This window comes from Rhinopithecus bieti, unplaced genomic scaffold, assembly GCF_001698545.2.
Source record: "Rhinopithecus bieti isolate Rb0 unplaced genomic scaffold, ASM169854v2 scaffold_70802, whole genome shotgun sequence".
Lineage (NCBI taxonomy): Eukaryota > Metazoa > Chordata > Mammalia > Primates > Cercopithecidae > Rhinopithecus > Rhinopithecus bieti.
The window spans coordinates 1,283,521-1,300,181 of record NW_016827192.1 but is presented as its reverse complement, the minus strand read 5'-3'; positions in this window follow the sequence as shown (position 1 = coordinate 1,300,181).

Sequence of the window (16,661 nt, the reverse complement as noted above, 5' to 3'; positions counted from 1 at the left end):
GATCTTCTTTTTGGTCTTAGGTACCCATCTACCTAGAGGTAGATTAGGATTCTTTTTTCTTTTTTTGAGACAGAGTCTTGCTCTGTTGCCCAGGCTGGAGTGCAGTGGTGCAATCTTGGCTCACTGCAACCTCCACCTCCTGGGTTCAAGCGATTCTCCTGCCTCAGGCTCCTGTCACCACACTAGGGTGATCTTTATATTTTTAGTAGAGATGGGGGTTTCATAATGTTGACCAGGCTGGTCTTGAACTCCTGACCTCAAGTGATCTGCCTACCTTGGCCTCCCAAAGTGCTGGGATTACAGACATGAGCCACCACACCCAGCCTAGATTAGGAATCTTACAGAAGGAATGCAAAGGAAAAGAAGAGAGAGAGAGAGGGCTATGGGAAAGGTAGATTTCACCTTTTCATTTCCTCTCTCCCACTTGAGGCTGAGACATTCAAGAATCCCATAGTCTTTACTTCCACCAAGAGATCCAGCAAGCCTCCCCTCCTGCCTCCCCACGGCATGCTCAGATGTCGCTACAGAGAGCTGGAGAGGCAGGCAGGAGAATGGTTGTTCTGAGGGGACGGGCATTCAGTTTTCCACATAAAGGCTAAGTGTGTTCTAAAGGACAATTTAGATTACTGTACTCAATTCAACTAAATATAGGCAGACTTTCCTTCCTACGTAACCACTGAGTAGGGGCTTGTGAGAACAGTGGATCAGTAAGGCATAAAATAAACGAGCTCACATCTGAGTGTACTGATAGTAGATTTCCAGCTTCATTGCCATGCAGAGGAGGGATATGGGAGAGAGAGAAGACATTTTAGAGGCTGTAGCATAAAGAAAAGCAGAGACAAGGAAGTCTGGGATATGTTTGGAGAATAGTGTGCAATCCGATTTGGCTAAAATGTTGGGTGTATATGAGGCATATCAGAGTGAGAGATTTGCAAACACATCAGTGGAGTTGGGGAACATCAAGGGATAAGAACAGAGGGGTGCTGTGATAGGACACCTCCCCACACATGAGGTTGAATATTTGAACATTTCCTTCCCTCCCTCCCTTCCTTCTTTCCTTCCTTCCCTCCCTCTTTCTTTTCTTTTCTTTCTTTCTCTTTTTTCTTTTCTTTCTTTCTTCTGCCTCCTTCTTTCTTTCGTCTTTCTTCTTTCTCTTCCTTCCTTCCTTCCTTCCTTCCTTCCTTCCTTCCTTCCTTCCTTCCCTCCCTTCCTTCTTTCCCCTTCCTTCCTTCTCTTCCTTCCTTCCTCCTTCCTTCTTCTTCCTTCCTCCTCCTTCCCTCCGCTCCTTTTCCCCTTCCTTCTTCCTTCTTCCTTCCTTCTTCCTTCTTGCTTCCTTCTTCCTTCGCGCGCTTCCTTCTCCTTCCTTCCCTCCTTCCTTCTTTTCCCTTCCTTCTTCCTCCTTCTCCTTCCTTCCTTCCTCCTTCCTCCTTCTCCTTCCTTCCTTCCTTCCTTCCTTCTCTGTCTCTCTCTCTTTCTTTCTTTCCTTCCATCCTTCCTTCTTTTGGAATCTTGCTCTGTCCATCTGACGAAATCTCGCTCTGTCACCCTGGCTGGGGTGCAGTAGCAGGATCTCGGCTCACTGCAACCTTTGCTTTCTGGGTTCAAGTGATTCTCATGCCTCGGCCTCTTGAGTAGCTGGGATTACAGGCACCCACCAACATGCCTGGCTAATTTTTTTTTTTTTTTGAGACGGAGTCTCGCTGTCTCCCGGGCTGGAGTGCGGTGGCCGGATCTCAGCTCACTGCAAGCTCCGCCTCCCGGGTTTACGCCATTCTCCTGCCTCAGCCTCCTGCGTAGCTGGGACTACAGGCGCCCGCCACCTCGCCTGGCTAGCTTTTGTATTTTTTAGTAGAGACGGGGTTTCACCGTGTTAGCCAGGATGGTCTCGAACTCCTGACCTCGTGATCCGCCCGTCTCGGCCTCCCAAAGTGCTGGGATTACAGGCTTGAGCCACCGCGTCCGGCCTGCCTGGCTAATTTTTGTATTTTTAGTAGAGACGGGGTTTCACCATGTTGGCCAAGCAAGTCTCGAACTCCTGGCCTCAAGTGATCCTCCCCACTCAGCCCCACAAAGTACTGGGATTACAGGTGTGAGCCACGGCACCCGGCCAAGGCTAATTTGCATTTGTTGACTCAGGATCCACCAGCAGGAACCTCCTAATATATAATTTTTAAAATTCAATTAATCGTTTGATTATTTGTCCTACCATTTAAAAATTTTTTATTTTATATTAGGGAGTACATTTTTTATATGGGTATATGTGTAATGTGGGGATTGGGCTTCTAATGCATCTATCGCCCAAATATTGAATATTGTACCCAACAGGTATTTTTCAACCCTCACTTCCGTCCCAGCCTCCCCTGTTTTGGAGTCCTCAGTGTCTATTATCTCCATCTTTATGTCCATGTGTACCCGTTGTTTGGTTTGGTTTTGTTTTGTTTTTGAAACGGGTTCTCACTCTGTTGCCCACGCTGGAGTGCAGTGGCACCATCACAGCTCACTGTAGAAGCTTTTTAGTTTGATATAATCTCATTTGTTTATTTTTTGATTTTATGGCCTGTGCTTCTGCTTCTTTTTATAGGGTTCAAAATGCTGTGCCTTTTAAAATTTTAATTTATTTTAATTTAATTTTATTGAGGTAAAATGTACATATAAGATTTATCATTTTTTACCATTTTAAGTACACAGTTCAGTCGTAATAATTACATTTATATTCTTTTTTTTTTCCCTTCATCTCCTCCACTACTCTACTTTTCCCAGCCTCTGTTAACCACCAATCTACTACCTTTATGAGATCTACATTTTTAGCTCCCACATGTGAATGAGAACATGTGATGTTTGTCTTTCCGTGCCTGGCTTATTTCTCTCAATATAATGTCCTCCAGCTCCATCCATGCTGTTGCAAAGGACATGATCTCATTGTTTCTTATGGCTGGATAGTATTCCATGTTGTATATGTACCACTTCTTCTTTATCCAGTCCAGTATTGATGGGCACTGAGTTGATTTCATGTTATTGCTATTGTGAATAGTGCTGCAATGAACACATGAGCCAGCACCATTTATTGAAAAACTGTTCTTTTCTTATTGTATGTTATTAGTGTCTTTGTTGAAGATGAGTTGGCTATAAATGCTTGGATTTATATCTGGATTCTCCATTCTGTTCAGTTGGTCTATGTTTCTTTTTTTATGTCAGTACCATGCTGTTTTGGTTACTATAGCTTTGTAGTAAATTTTGAAGTCCGTGTGAGGCCTCCAGCTTTGTTCTTTTTGTTTAGGATTGCTTAAGCTATTCGGAATCTTTTCTGGTTCCACATACACTTTAAGATTTTTTTCTATTTCTGTGATGAATACCATTGGTATTTTGATAGGGATTGCATTTAATCTGTAGATTGCTTTGGGTAGTATTGTCATTTTAACAACACTAATTCTTCCACTTTATGAGCATGGAATGCCTTTCTATTTTTTTTGGGTCCTCTTCAATTTATTTCATCAGACTTTTATAGTTTTTCTTGTATAATATTTTACTTTTTTAGTTAGATTCATTCCTAGGCATTTCCTATTTTTTGTAGTTATTGTAAATGGGATTGTTTTCCTTTTTTCTTTTCCTTTTTACATTTTTATTTTATGTTCAGGGATACATATACAGGGTTGTTATATAGGTAAAATTGCATGTTGTGAGGGTTTGGTGTACAAATCATTTCATCACCCAGGTAATAAGCATAGTGCCTGATAGATAGGTAGTTTTTGATCATCGCCTTTACCTATTCTCCACCCTCAAGGAGGCCTTGTTGTCTGTTGTTCCCTTGTGTCCATGTGTGTGTCTTTATAGTAGAACGATGTATAATACTTTGGGTATATACCCAATAATGACACTGCTGCATCAAACAGTTGGATTTCTTTTTCAGATTGTTTACTGTTGGCATATGTAAGTGCTACTGATTTTTGTACATCGATTTTATATCCTTCAACTTTATTAAATGGATTTATCAGTTGTAACAGTTTTTTGTTGGAGTCTTTAGGTTTTTCTATATATGAGATCATGTTGTCTGCAAACAGGGACCATTTGACTTCTTTATTTTCAATTTGAATTACGTTATTTTTTTCTCTTGCCTAATTGCTCCAGCTAGGATATATACTACTATGTTGAATAAGAGGTGAGAGTGGCCATCCTTGTTTTGTCTCAGTTCTTAGAAAAAGCTTTCAGCTTCTCTCCATTCAGTATGAGGCTGGCTGTGGGTTTGTTATATATGGCCTTTATTATGTTGAGGTACTTTCTTTCTATACTCATTTTACTGAGAGATTTTATTATGAAGGGATGTTGCATTTTATCAAACGCTTTTTCTGCATCTGCTGACATTGTCATATGGTTTTTTTCCTTTCTGTTGATGTGATGTATGACATTTATTGATTTGCATATGTTGAACCATCCTGGCATTCCTGGGATGAATGCCACTTGATTGTGGTATATTATCTGTTTAATGTTTTGTTGGATTCAGTTCGCTATTATTGTGTTGAGAATCTTTTGTTTCTATGTTCATCAAGAATATTGGCCTATAGTTTTCTTCTTTTATGTGCATGTTCTTTTCTGGTTTTGGTATCAGCATTATGCTGACCTTGTAGAATGAGTTAGAAAAAATTTCCTCTTCTTTAATTTTTTGGAATAGTTTGAGAAGAATTGATATTAATTCAACAGTGATGTCTTCTTGTCTTAGGCTTTTCTTTGATGGAAGTCTTTTTTTTTAAACTAATGATTCAATCTTGTTACTTGTTATTGGTCTGTTCAGGTTTCCTATTTCCTCTTGTTTCTGTCTTGGTAAGTTGTATGTGTCCAGGAATTTATTCATTTCCTCTAGGTTTTTATATTTATTTGCATATAGTTGTTCATAGTAGTCTCCAATGATCCTTTCTGTTCCCATTGTATCTGTTGTGATGTGTTCTTGTTTCTGATTTTATTTATTTGGATCTCATCTCTTGTTTTCTTGGTTTAGCTAATGGTTCGTTGACTTTTTTATTGATGGGGACTATATGCTGGAAAGAAGTTTGTTGATTTTCTCTACTTTTTTAAAAAGCATTTTTTTCTTTAATTGGTCTTTTGTATTTTTTTTAGTGTAAACTTTATTTTTTTCTCTTATATGTATTATTTCACTTATACTAATTTGGGTTTGGTTTGTTCTTACTTTTGAGGTTTTTTTTTGTTTTTTTTGTTTTTTTTTTTTTTGATGAAGTATCACTCTATCTCCCAGCCTGGACTGCAATAGCACTATCTTGGCTCACTGCAACCTCCACCTCCCAGGTTCAAGCAATTTTCCCACCTCAGTCTCCCAAGTAACTGGAATTATAGGCACCTGTCACCACGCCCGGCTAAGTTTTGTATTTTAGTAGAGATGGGGTTTCGTCATGTTGGCCAGGCTGGTCTCGACCTCTTCACCTCAGGTGATCTGCTCACCTCGGCCTCCCACAGTGTTGGGATTACAGGTGTAAGCCACTACGCTCAGCCTTTTCTAACTTTTTGAGATGTATGATGAGGTTGTTTATTTGAAATCTCTCTAGTTTATTGACATAGGCATTTATTTATATAATCTTGCCTCTCAGGACTGCTTTTACTGTGTCTCATAGGTTTAGGTATGTTTTGTTTCTATTTTCTTCTTTTTTTTTGAGATGAAGTTTTGCTCTTGTCGCCCAGGCTAGAGTGCAATGACGCTATCTCGGCTCACTGCAACCTCCACCTCCTTGATTCAAGCAATTCTCTTGCCTCAGCCTCCCAAGTAGCTGGGATTACAGGCACACCTCACCATGCCCGGCTGATTTTTGTATTTTTAGTAGAGATGGGGTTTCACTCTGTTGGCCAGGCTGGTCTTGCATTCCTGACCTCAGATGATCAGTCTTGACCTCCCAAACTGCTGGGATTACAGGCGTGAGCCACCACACCTGTCCTTGTTTCTGTTTTCATTTGTTTCAAGAAATGTGTTTCAGCCCAGTGCTGGAGAGGAGCAGTAGCTACTGATCCCTAGAGCAGGTACACTCCAGCAATGATTTTGGCTTCAAGATGGTGCCACGCTGCAGCAGCTTGACTCACAGTGGGCGGGTAAGGTCATCTGCGGCAATTCAGCTGTGTGAATTCTGGCAGCTCTCCAAAGTGGGTCAGGGCTTGTGAGGACTCTAGGATTCTTTTGTTGTAAGGACTGCAGGTAAAGTGGCAATGGGGTCTGGGTGGGGATCTCCTCTTATCTTTTCCTCGCAATGGGAAGTCCTTCCTGACTCTGGGCAGATGTGATCTGGGCCTGGGTGATGGGGCTGCAGAGGCTGGGTGCCTCCATGCTGCCCTCCTGGACTTCTACTCACCACAGGTGTGCCTCCACTCCCCCACTGCAATTCAGCATGCTCCCTTCGACACTCCAGCCAAACCTTAGTCATTTCTTCATTTTCTTAGTCCTTTCTTGTGTGGAGGCCTCCCAAAGTGCTGGAATTACAGACGTAAGCTGCCACATTCAGCCTTTTTTAGTTTTTTGAGATGTATGATTAGGTTGTTTATTTGAAACTTTTCTAGTTTATTGATGTAAGCATTTTTTATATAATCTTGCCTCTTAGTACTGCTTAGTGCCAGGCATTTCTAGTCGACCATCTTTCTGATGTCACTTCAGTTATTTTTTCATAAACATATTTTATTTCCTACATGATACCATTGAAAGTCATTGTTAAATGCTTTGATAAAATCTGTTTAAGTTCAGTGACCGTGTCAGTGAAAAACTCAAGGTTAGTCTGACATGTCATGCTCTTGGTGAACCGGTTTTAGTTCTGAGTTATCACCATTTCCTCCTTTTAGTGTTTCTTTTTTGATTTTTTAGTATTTTCATAATTTTGGGGGCACATGTGGTTTTTGGTTACATGGATGTTCTTTAGTGGTGATTTCTGCAATTTTAGTGCACCCATCACCTGAGCAGTGTATTCTTCTTTTATCCTTCACCCCTCCTGTCAGTATTTCTAAATAGCCATGTAAATGTCCCTTCTTTGATTTTGTCTATGTTTTTCTGAAAATTTTCCTACTTTCTACCACATAATATTTTACCACATTAAAAAGAAAATATTGCTGAGCCTCAAAACTTTTCAGAGTTTATGGTTCTATATAATTTGACCTGTGAAAAGAACTGATACAATTTTCAGATATCATTTCAAGAGGAGAAATGTATAACTAATGTTTTAAGTAAGAAATTGATAATTTAGAGTGAATGTGTATAAAGAAAAGAGGATAAAGGCACAAAATTATAATACATGTAAAATTCCCCTGAATAAATTGCATTCTAACTAAATATTGGAGCTGTATTATATTGTGAGCTTATGTAATAATTATAAACTTTTTGGAGGAATATATATTGTTAAAATGAATTATTACTGTTCAACCTGAATCTTGGTGATACATTTTAGTTATTCATACAAAAACAACCATAGGACTGGAATTTCAAAGTGTATGAGAATTTATTCCCAGTCCTACATGGAATATATTTTTATTGTTATCAATACTTGGCGTGAATGAAGGTGAGTTGGTGGCACCCATTAAATATCAAGGTTAGGGGTGGTGGCTGGAAAATCAACCCTGATGGAAGTTTAGGAAACCATGGTTTAATTATGTACATTTCTGACTGTGAGTTATGGAGCAATAAGACTTAAAATAAGACTTAGGCCGGCTCGGTGGCTCACGCCTGTAATCCCAACACTTTGGGAGGCTGAGACAGGCGGATCATGTGAGGTTGGGAGTTCGAGACCAGCCTGATCAACATGGAGAAACCCCATCTCTACCAAAAATACAAAATTAGCTGGGCATGGTGGTGCATGCCTGTAATCCCAGCTACTCAGGAAGACTGAGGCAGGAGAATCGCTTGAACCCGGGAGGCGGAGGTTGCGGTGAGCCGAGATGGCGCCACTGCACTCCAGCCTGGGCGACGGGAGTGAAACTCAGTCTCAAAGGAAAAAAAAAAAAAGACTTAAACAAGACTTAAAACAAGTCTTTGATAAGACTCAAAACAAGATGGAGCAATAAGACTTAAAACAAGGGATACAATGCACAGAAATGAAGAGCTATAATTTAATACTATCTCATTAAAGTCAGTGGGGTTTAGTGGAAACAGCCCAGGCTGGGGAATCAGAGGTCTCAGGTTTGTGTTGTGGCGCTGTTACTTACTAGCTGTGTGTCTTTGCATAAATTATTTGATTCCCATACTCTTCAGGTCTTCCCCTATAAAATTCAGATACAAATTCTTACCCTGCCTACCTCTCAGGTGATTATCAGCAGCATATGGAATAACACATTTTAAAACATTTATAAATATCAGAATACTATGGAATAACATAGGGCTTTATTTTTATTTTGAAAGTTATGTGGTTGAAAAAGTGTTAATCAGCACCCTTCTGGGTTTCTTGTTTTTTTTTTTAGGTGCCCGGGAAACCTAAATCCAAAGGACTGAATGAGGAAATTAAATCTGTTCCAAAAAATTATACTGTATCACAAAGTCCTATCACTAGTACTATGGCAAAGTACTGTTTATCAGATTAGCCTCTCTATAAATGTATACAATTTCTCACATCTTTTTCTCTTTTCTTCTAGAGTTCTCGAAGTGTGGTCCCTGTACCCATAGCATCAGCACCACCTGAGAACTTGTAAAAAATGCAACGTTAGAAACTCGGGGGGTTTCTCCAATTTTTTTTTTTTTCTGAGATGGAGTCTCTGTCTGTTGCCCAGGTTGGAGTGCAGTGGTGCGATCTCCACTCGCTGCAACCTCCGGCTCCCGGGTTCAAGCAATAATCCCTCCTCAGCCTCCCAAGTAGCTGGGACTACAGGCGTGTGCCACCATACCCGGATAATTTTTGTAGTTTTTGTAGAGACAGGGTTTCGCCATGTTGGCCAGGCTGGTCTCAAACTCCTGACCCTAGGTGATCCACCCACCTCGACCTCCCAAAGTGCTGAGATTACAGGAGTGAGTCACCCTGCTTGGCCTGTTTCTCTATTTGTTTTAACAAGCTTTCCAGGTAATTCTGCTGCACAATAAAATTTGAGAATCATTCTAAAGAAATCCTAACTTATTTGATATGGAATTACTTTAATTAAAAATTAATGTATTGACTGGATACACACAGTCACATAAAGATGGGAATAATAGATTTCAAATTCTGAGATTCCGAAAAGGGGGAGGGAGGGAGGAAGGACTGAAGAGCTACTTGGGTGATGGAATCATTAGAAGAAGCCCAAATCTCAGCATCGTGTAATATACTCATGTTAACAAACCTGCATATGTACTCCTTAATGTAAAATTTTAAAAATGTATTGATTAACTGTTAAATGCCATGTATTCTGTATATGAACCTTTCTAGTTAGTTTTCTTTTAAACTTTTAAACATTTTAAATTATTTTAATTTAAAATTATTTTAGATTTTTAATGAAACACATACTAATTGTACATATTTATGGGAAATGTGATGATTTGGTACATATATAATTGCATAATAATCAAATCAGAGTAATTAGCATATCCATCACTTACAACATTTATCATTTGTTTGTGTTGGGACAGTCAAAATCCTCTTTTCTAGGTAGTTTGATATATAATACTTTATTGTTGACCATACTGTCGCTCTACTGTGCAACAGAACATCAAAATATGTGACCATATTATTACCCTGCTGTGCAATAGAACACCAAAACTTATTCTTCCTTTCTAATTGTAACTTTGTACCCATTGCCCAACTTCTTTTTTTTTTCTTTTAGACGGAGTCTCGCTCTTTTTGCCTAAGCTGGAGCACAAGGCTCATGGAAACCTCTGGCAACCTCCGCTCCACCCGGCCTAAAAAGGAATGCAGGTACCTTACCAGGAACTTGAACCCTGGACCCTTGGATTAAGAACCTGATGCTCTAACCAACTGAGCTATCCAGGTTCCTCGTTGGCTGGCTTTTCCCCATTCTCCCTTTCCCCTATCCTCCTTGCCTCTGGTAGCCATTGTTGTATTCACTACTTCTATGAGATCAACTTTCTAGATTCCTGTGAGATCATGCTGTATTTGTCTTTCTGTGTTTGGCTTATTTCACTTAACATAATGCCCTCCAGGTTCATCTGTGTTGTTGCCCAAATGACAGGATTCCATTCTCTTTTATGGCTGAATAGTATTCCATTGTGTATATATACTACATTTTCTTTTTCTTTTCTTTTTTTTTTTTGAGACGAAGTTTTGCTCTTATTGCCCAGGCTGGGATACAATGGCACGATCTCGGCTCACCGCAACCTCCACCTCCCAGGTTCAAGAGATTCTCCTGCCTCAGCTGCCTGCGTAGCCAGGATTACAAGCTTGTGCCACCACACCTGGCTAATTTTATCTTTTTAGTCGAGATGGGGTTTCTCCATGTTGGTCCGGTTGATCTCAAACTCCTGATCTCAGGTGATCCGCTTGCCTCGGCCTCCCAAAGCGCTGGGATGACAGGCGTGAGCCACCGCGCCCTGCCATATACCACATTTTCTTTAACCATTCATCCGTTATTGAACACCTAGCTTGGTTCTATATCTCGGCTATTGTAAATAATGCTGCAAGAAACATGACAATACAGTTATCTTTTCAATGTACTGTTTTCATTTCCTTTAAATATATACCTAGTAGGCCGGGTCAACAAAGAAACAATGGATTTAAACTATACCTTGAAACAAATGGACTTAACAGATATATACAGAACATTCCATCCAACAACCACAGAATACATATTTTATTCAACAGCACATGTAACTTTCTCCAAGATAGACCATATGATAGGCCACAAAATAAGCCTCCATAAATTTAAGAAAATTGAAGTTATATCAAGCACTCTCTCAGACCATGGTGGAATAAAACTAGAAATCAACTTTAAAAGGAACTTTCAAAACCATGCAAATACATGGAAATTAAATGACCTGCTCCTGAATGATCACTGAGTCAAAAACAAAATCAAAATGGAAATTAAAAACTTCTTGGAACTGAACGATGACAGTGACACAATCTATCAAAACCTCTGGGATACGGGAAAGTCATGCTAAGAGGAAAGTTCATAGCCTAAACATCTACATCAAAAGGACTAAAAGAGCACAAACTGACAGTCTAAGATCACACCTCAAGGAGCCAGAGAAAGAAGAACAAACCAAACCCGAACCCAGCAGAAGAAAGGAAATAACCAAGATGAGAGCAGAACTAAATGAAATTGAAACAGAAAAATACAAGAGATAAATAAAACAAAAAGCCAGTTCTTTGAAAAGATAAATAAAATTGATAGACCACTAGCAAGGTTAACCAAGAGAAGAAGAGAGAAAATCCAAGTCACCTCAATAAGACATGAAATGGGAGATATTACAACTGACACCACAGAAATACAAAAGATCATTTAAGGCTACTATGAACACCTTTATCTGCATAAACTAGAAAATGTAGAAGAGATGGAGAAATTCCTGGAAAGATACAACACTTCTAGATTAAATCAGGAAAAAGTAGATACCCTGAACAGACCAATAACAAGCAGCAAGATTGAAATGGTGATTTAAAAATTACCAACAATAAAAAAGTCCAGGACCAGACAGATTCACAGCATAACTCTATCAGACATTCAAGAAGAATTGGTACCAATCCTACTGAGACTATTCCACAAGATAAAGAGGGAACCCTCCCTAATTCATTCTATGAAGCCTGCATTACCCTAATATCAAAACCAGGAAAGGACATAACCAAAAAATAAAGCTACAGACCAATATTCCTGATGAACATAGATGCTTCCAACAACATATCAAAAAGATAATCCACCATGATCAAGTGGGTTTTATACCAGGGATTCAGGGATGACATATGCAAGTCAATAAATGTGATACACCACATAAACAGAATTAAAAACAAAATCACATGATCATCTCAATAGATGCAGAAAAAGCATTTGACAAAATCCAGCCTCTCTTTGTGATTAAAACTCTCAGTAAAATTGGCATACAAGGGACATACCTCTATGTAATAAAAGCCATCTATGACAAACCCACAGCCAACATAATACTGAGTTGGGAAAAGTTGAAAGTATTCCCTCTGAGAACTGGAACAAGACAAGGATGCCCACTCTCACCACTCCTTTTCAGCATAGTACTGGAAGTCCTAGCCAGAGGAATCAGACGAGAAAGAAAAAAAGGGCATCCAATTTGGTAAAGAGGAAGTCAAACTGTTACTGTTTGCTGATGATATGATGGTTTACCTCGAAAACCCGGAAGACTCCTCCAGAAAGCTCTTGGAACTGATAAAATAATTTAGCAAAGTCTCTGGATATAGAATTAATGTACACAAATCAGTAGCTCTCCTATACACCAACAGCAACCAAGTGGAGAATCAAATCAAGAACTCAACCCCTTTTATAATAAATGCAAACAAAACAAAACAAAAACAAAAACAAAGAAACCTTAGGAATATACCTAATGAAAAGGAGGTGAAAGACTTCTGCAAGGAAAACTACAAAGCACTGCTGAAAGAAATTGTGAAATCGTAGACGACACAAACAAATGGAAACACATCTCATGCTCTGGATGGGTGGAATCAATATTGTGAAAATGACCATACTGCTAAAAGCAATCTACAAATTCAACACAATTCCCATCAAAATACCACCATCATTCTTCACAGAATTAAAAAAAATCTAAAATTCATAGGAAACCAAAAAAGAGTCCAGATAACCAAACCAAGACTAGGCAAAAGAACCAATCTGGAGGCATCACATTACTTGATTTCAAACTATACTATAAGGCCATAGTCACCAAAACAGCATTATACTGGTATAAAAATAGGCACATAGAACAATGGAACAGAATAGAGAACCTGGAAGTAAAACCAAATACTTACAGGCAACTGATCTTTGACAAAGCAAACAAAAACATAAAGTGAGGAAACGACACCCCTTTAAACAAATGGTGCTGGGATAATTGACCAGCCACATGTAGGAGAATGAAACTGGATCTTCATCTCTCACCTTATACAAAAATCAACCCAAGATGGATTAAGGACTTAAATCTGAGACCTGAAACTATAAAAATTCTAGAACATAACGTTGGAAAAACCCTCCTAGACATTGGCTTCGGCAAGGATTTCATGATCAAGTACTCAAAAGCAAATGCAATAAAAACAAAGATAAATAGCTGTGTCTTAATTAAACTAAAGAGCTTTTGCATGACAAAAGGAACAGTCAGCAGAGTAAACAGACAACCCACAGAGTGTGAGAAAATCCTCATAGTCTATACATCTGACAAAGGACTAATATTTAGAATCTACAATGAACTCAAACAAATCATCAAGGAAAAAACAATCCCATCGAAAAGTGGGCTAAGGACATGAACAGGAAATTCTCAAAAGAAGATATACAAATGGCCAACAAACATGAAAAAATGCTCAACATCAGCAAAGATTAGGGAAATGCAAATGAAAACCACAATGCAATACCACCTTACTTCTGCAAGAATGGCCATAATAAAAAAAAATAAGAAAACATTAGATGTTAGCATGGATGTGGTGATCAGGGAACACTTCTACACTGCTGGTGGGAATGTGAACTAGTACAGCCACTATGGAAAACAGTGTGGATATTCCTTAAAAATCTAAAAGTAGAGGCTGGGTGTGGTGGTTCACACCTGTAAGCCAAGTACTTTGGGAGGCTGAGACGGGTGAATCACAAGGTCAGGAGTTTGAGACCAGCCTGGCCAATATGGTGAAACCCACGCTCTACTAAAAACACAAAAAATTAGCCAGGCATGGTGGTGGGCACCTGTAATCCAAGCTACCTAGGAGGCTGAAGCAGGAGAATTGCTTGAACCTGGGAGGCGGAGGTTGTAGTGAGCTGAGATCATGCCACTGCACTCCAGCCTGGGTGACAGAGTGAGACTCTGTCTCAAAACAAACAAATAAATAAAAAACAACAAAAAAGACTAAAAGTAGAACTGCCATTTGATCCAGCAATCCCACTATCTGGTATCTACTCAGAGAAAAGAAGTCATTATACAAAAAAGATACTCGTACATGCATGTTTATAGCAGCACAACTTGCAATAGCAAAATCGTGGAACCAACACAAATACCCATCAATCATGAGTGGATAAAGAAACTGTGGTGTATATATATATATATATATGTATATACACAATGGAATACTACTCAGCCATAAAAGAAATGAATTAATGGCATTTGCAGCAACCTGTATGAGACTGGTGACTATTATTCTAAGTGTAGTAACTCAGGAATGAAAAACCAAACATTCTATGTTCTCACTCATATGTGGGAGCTAAGCTATGAGGACACAAAGGCATAAGAATGATACAATGGACTTTGGGGACTTGGGGAGAAGTGTGGGAGGGGGTGATGGATAAAAGACTACAAGTAGGGTGCAGTGTATACTGCTTGGGTGATGGGTGCGCCAAAATCTCACAAATCACCACTAAAGAACTTACTCATTTAACCAAACACCACCTGTATCCCAATAACCTATGGAAAAAAAATAAATCAAAATTTTAAATCACAAAAAAGTATTTGATCCATTTTAAGTTGATTTTTTTTTTGTATGATGAAAGATAGGTGGTTCAGTTCATCCTTTTACATATGGATATCTAATTTATCCAGCACCATTTATTGAAGAGTTGGGTCCGCTTCCTAATGTATGTTCTTGGTATCTTTGTTGAAAATCATTTGACTGTGTGGATTTTATTAGTGGGCTATCTGTTTTGTTCCATTGGCCTATGGGACTGTTTTTTGCTAGTACTATGCTGATTTGATTCCCATAGTTTTGTAACATATCTTGAAGTAAGGTAATGTAGTCTCCAGCTTTGTTTTGCTCAAACTTACTTTTTCTATTTGGAAAGTTTTGTGATTCCATTTACATTTTAGGATTGTTATTTATAGTTCTGTGAAGAATGTCAATGGTATTTTGACAGAAGTTGCATTGAATCTGTAGATCACTTTGAATAATGTGGATATTTTTATCAATATTAATTCTTCCAATCCTTAAATAAGGTATATTTATTTAGTTATTTATATCTTCTTCAATTTCTTTTATTAATGTTTCATAGTTTTCAGGGAAGAGATCTTTCACTTCCTTGTTTAAATTTATTTATAGGTATCTTATTTATTTTTTTTTGGTAGCAGTTGTAAATACTGTTATTGATTTCTAGTTTCATACCATCGGGATCAGATACTTGATATGATCTCTACCTTCTTACATTTGTTAAGATTTGTTTTGTGGCCTAACATATGATCTATCCTGAAGAACGTTTCATGTACAGTTGTGAAGAATGTGTATTCTGTTGCTATTAGAATGTTCTGTGCATGTCTGTTAGGTCTATTTGGTCTAGAGTGCATTTTAAATCCAATGTTTCTTTGCTGATTTTCTGTGTGGATAATCTATCAATTGGTGAAAGTGGAGTGTTGAAGTCTCCTACTATTATAGTATTGCAGTCTATTCCTTCCTTCAGCTCTAATATTGGTATTATATATTTAGGTGCTCCAATGTTGGGTGCATATTCATTTCTAATTGTTATATGCTCTGACAGAATAGATCCTTTTATCACTATATAATGACCCTCTTTTCCTTTTTTTTCTTTTTTACAGTTTTGACTTAAAGTTAATATTGTCTGATGTAAGTATGACCACCCTGCTTACTTTTGGTTTCTATTTGCATGGAATATTTTTATTTCCATCTCTTCACTTTTAATCTTTGTGTGCCCTTATAGGGAAAGTGAGTCCATTGTAGGCGGTATATAGTTGGGTCTTGTTTCTCTTATGCATTCAACCATTCTATCTCTTTTAAGTGAATAATTTAATCCATTTACATTCAAAGTTACTATTGATGGGTAAAAACTTACTGCTGCTATTTTGCTAATTGTTTTCTGGTTGTTTTGTAGATATTTTGTTTTTTTTCTTCATTTCTTGTTTACTTTTGTGGTTTGGTGGTTTTCTGTGGTGCTAAGCTTTTATTTTTTCCTCCCTTTTGTATTTGTGTATCTGCTGCAATTTCTTTCTTTGTGTTTACCATGAGGCTTACATAAAGAATCTTAGACTATTTTAATCTGATAATAACTTATGTTTGTTTGCATAAAACCTCTCTAAACTTTTACCTTACCTCCCACAATTTACATTTGTGTTGACTTAATTTATATTATATATATTATGTTTCTTACAGCTAATTTGAGCTGTAGTTATTTTTACCATTTTGACTTTTAACCCTCATATTAGAGGTTTGAAAGATTTTCATCTCACATTTACAGTACTGGAGTATTCTGAGTTTGATTATGAATTTAGAGTTACTAGTCAATTTTATAATCTCATGTGCTTTCATGATAGTAATTATTCTTTTGCTTCTAGTTGTAGCAGTCCCCTAAGCATTTCTTGTAAGGCCAGTCTAGTTGCAATGAATTCTCTCAACTTTTGCTTGTCTGGGAAGAATTTTATTTCTCCTCCATCTTTTTTTTTTTTTTTTTCACTTATATTTCTTTTCTTTTCTTTTCTTTTCTTTTCTTTTATTTTTTTATCATACTTTAAGTTCTAGGGTACATGTGCATAACGTGCAGGTTTGTTACATATGTATACTTATGCCATGTTGGTGTGCTGCACCCATCAACTCGTCAGCACCCATCAATTCATCATTTAT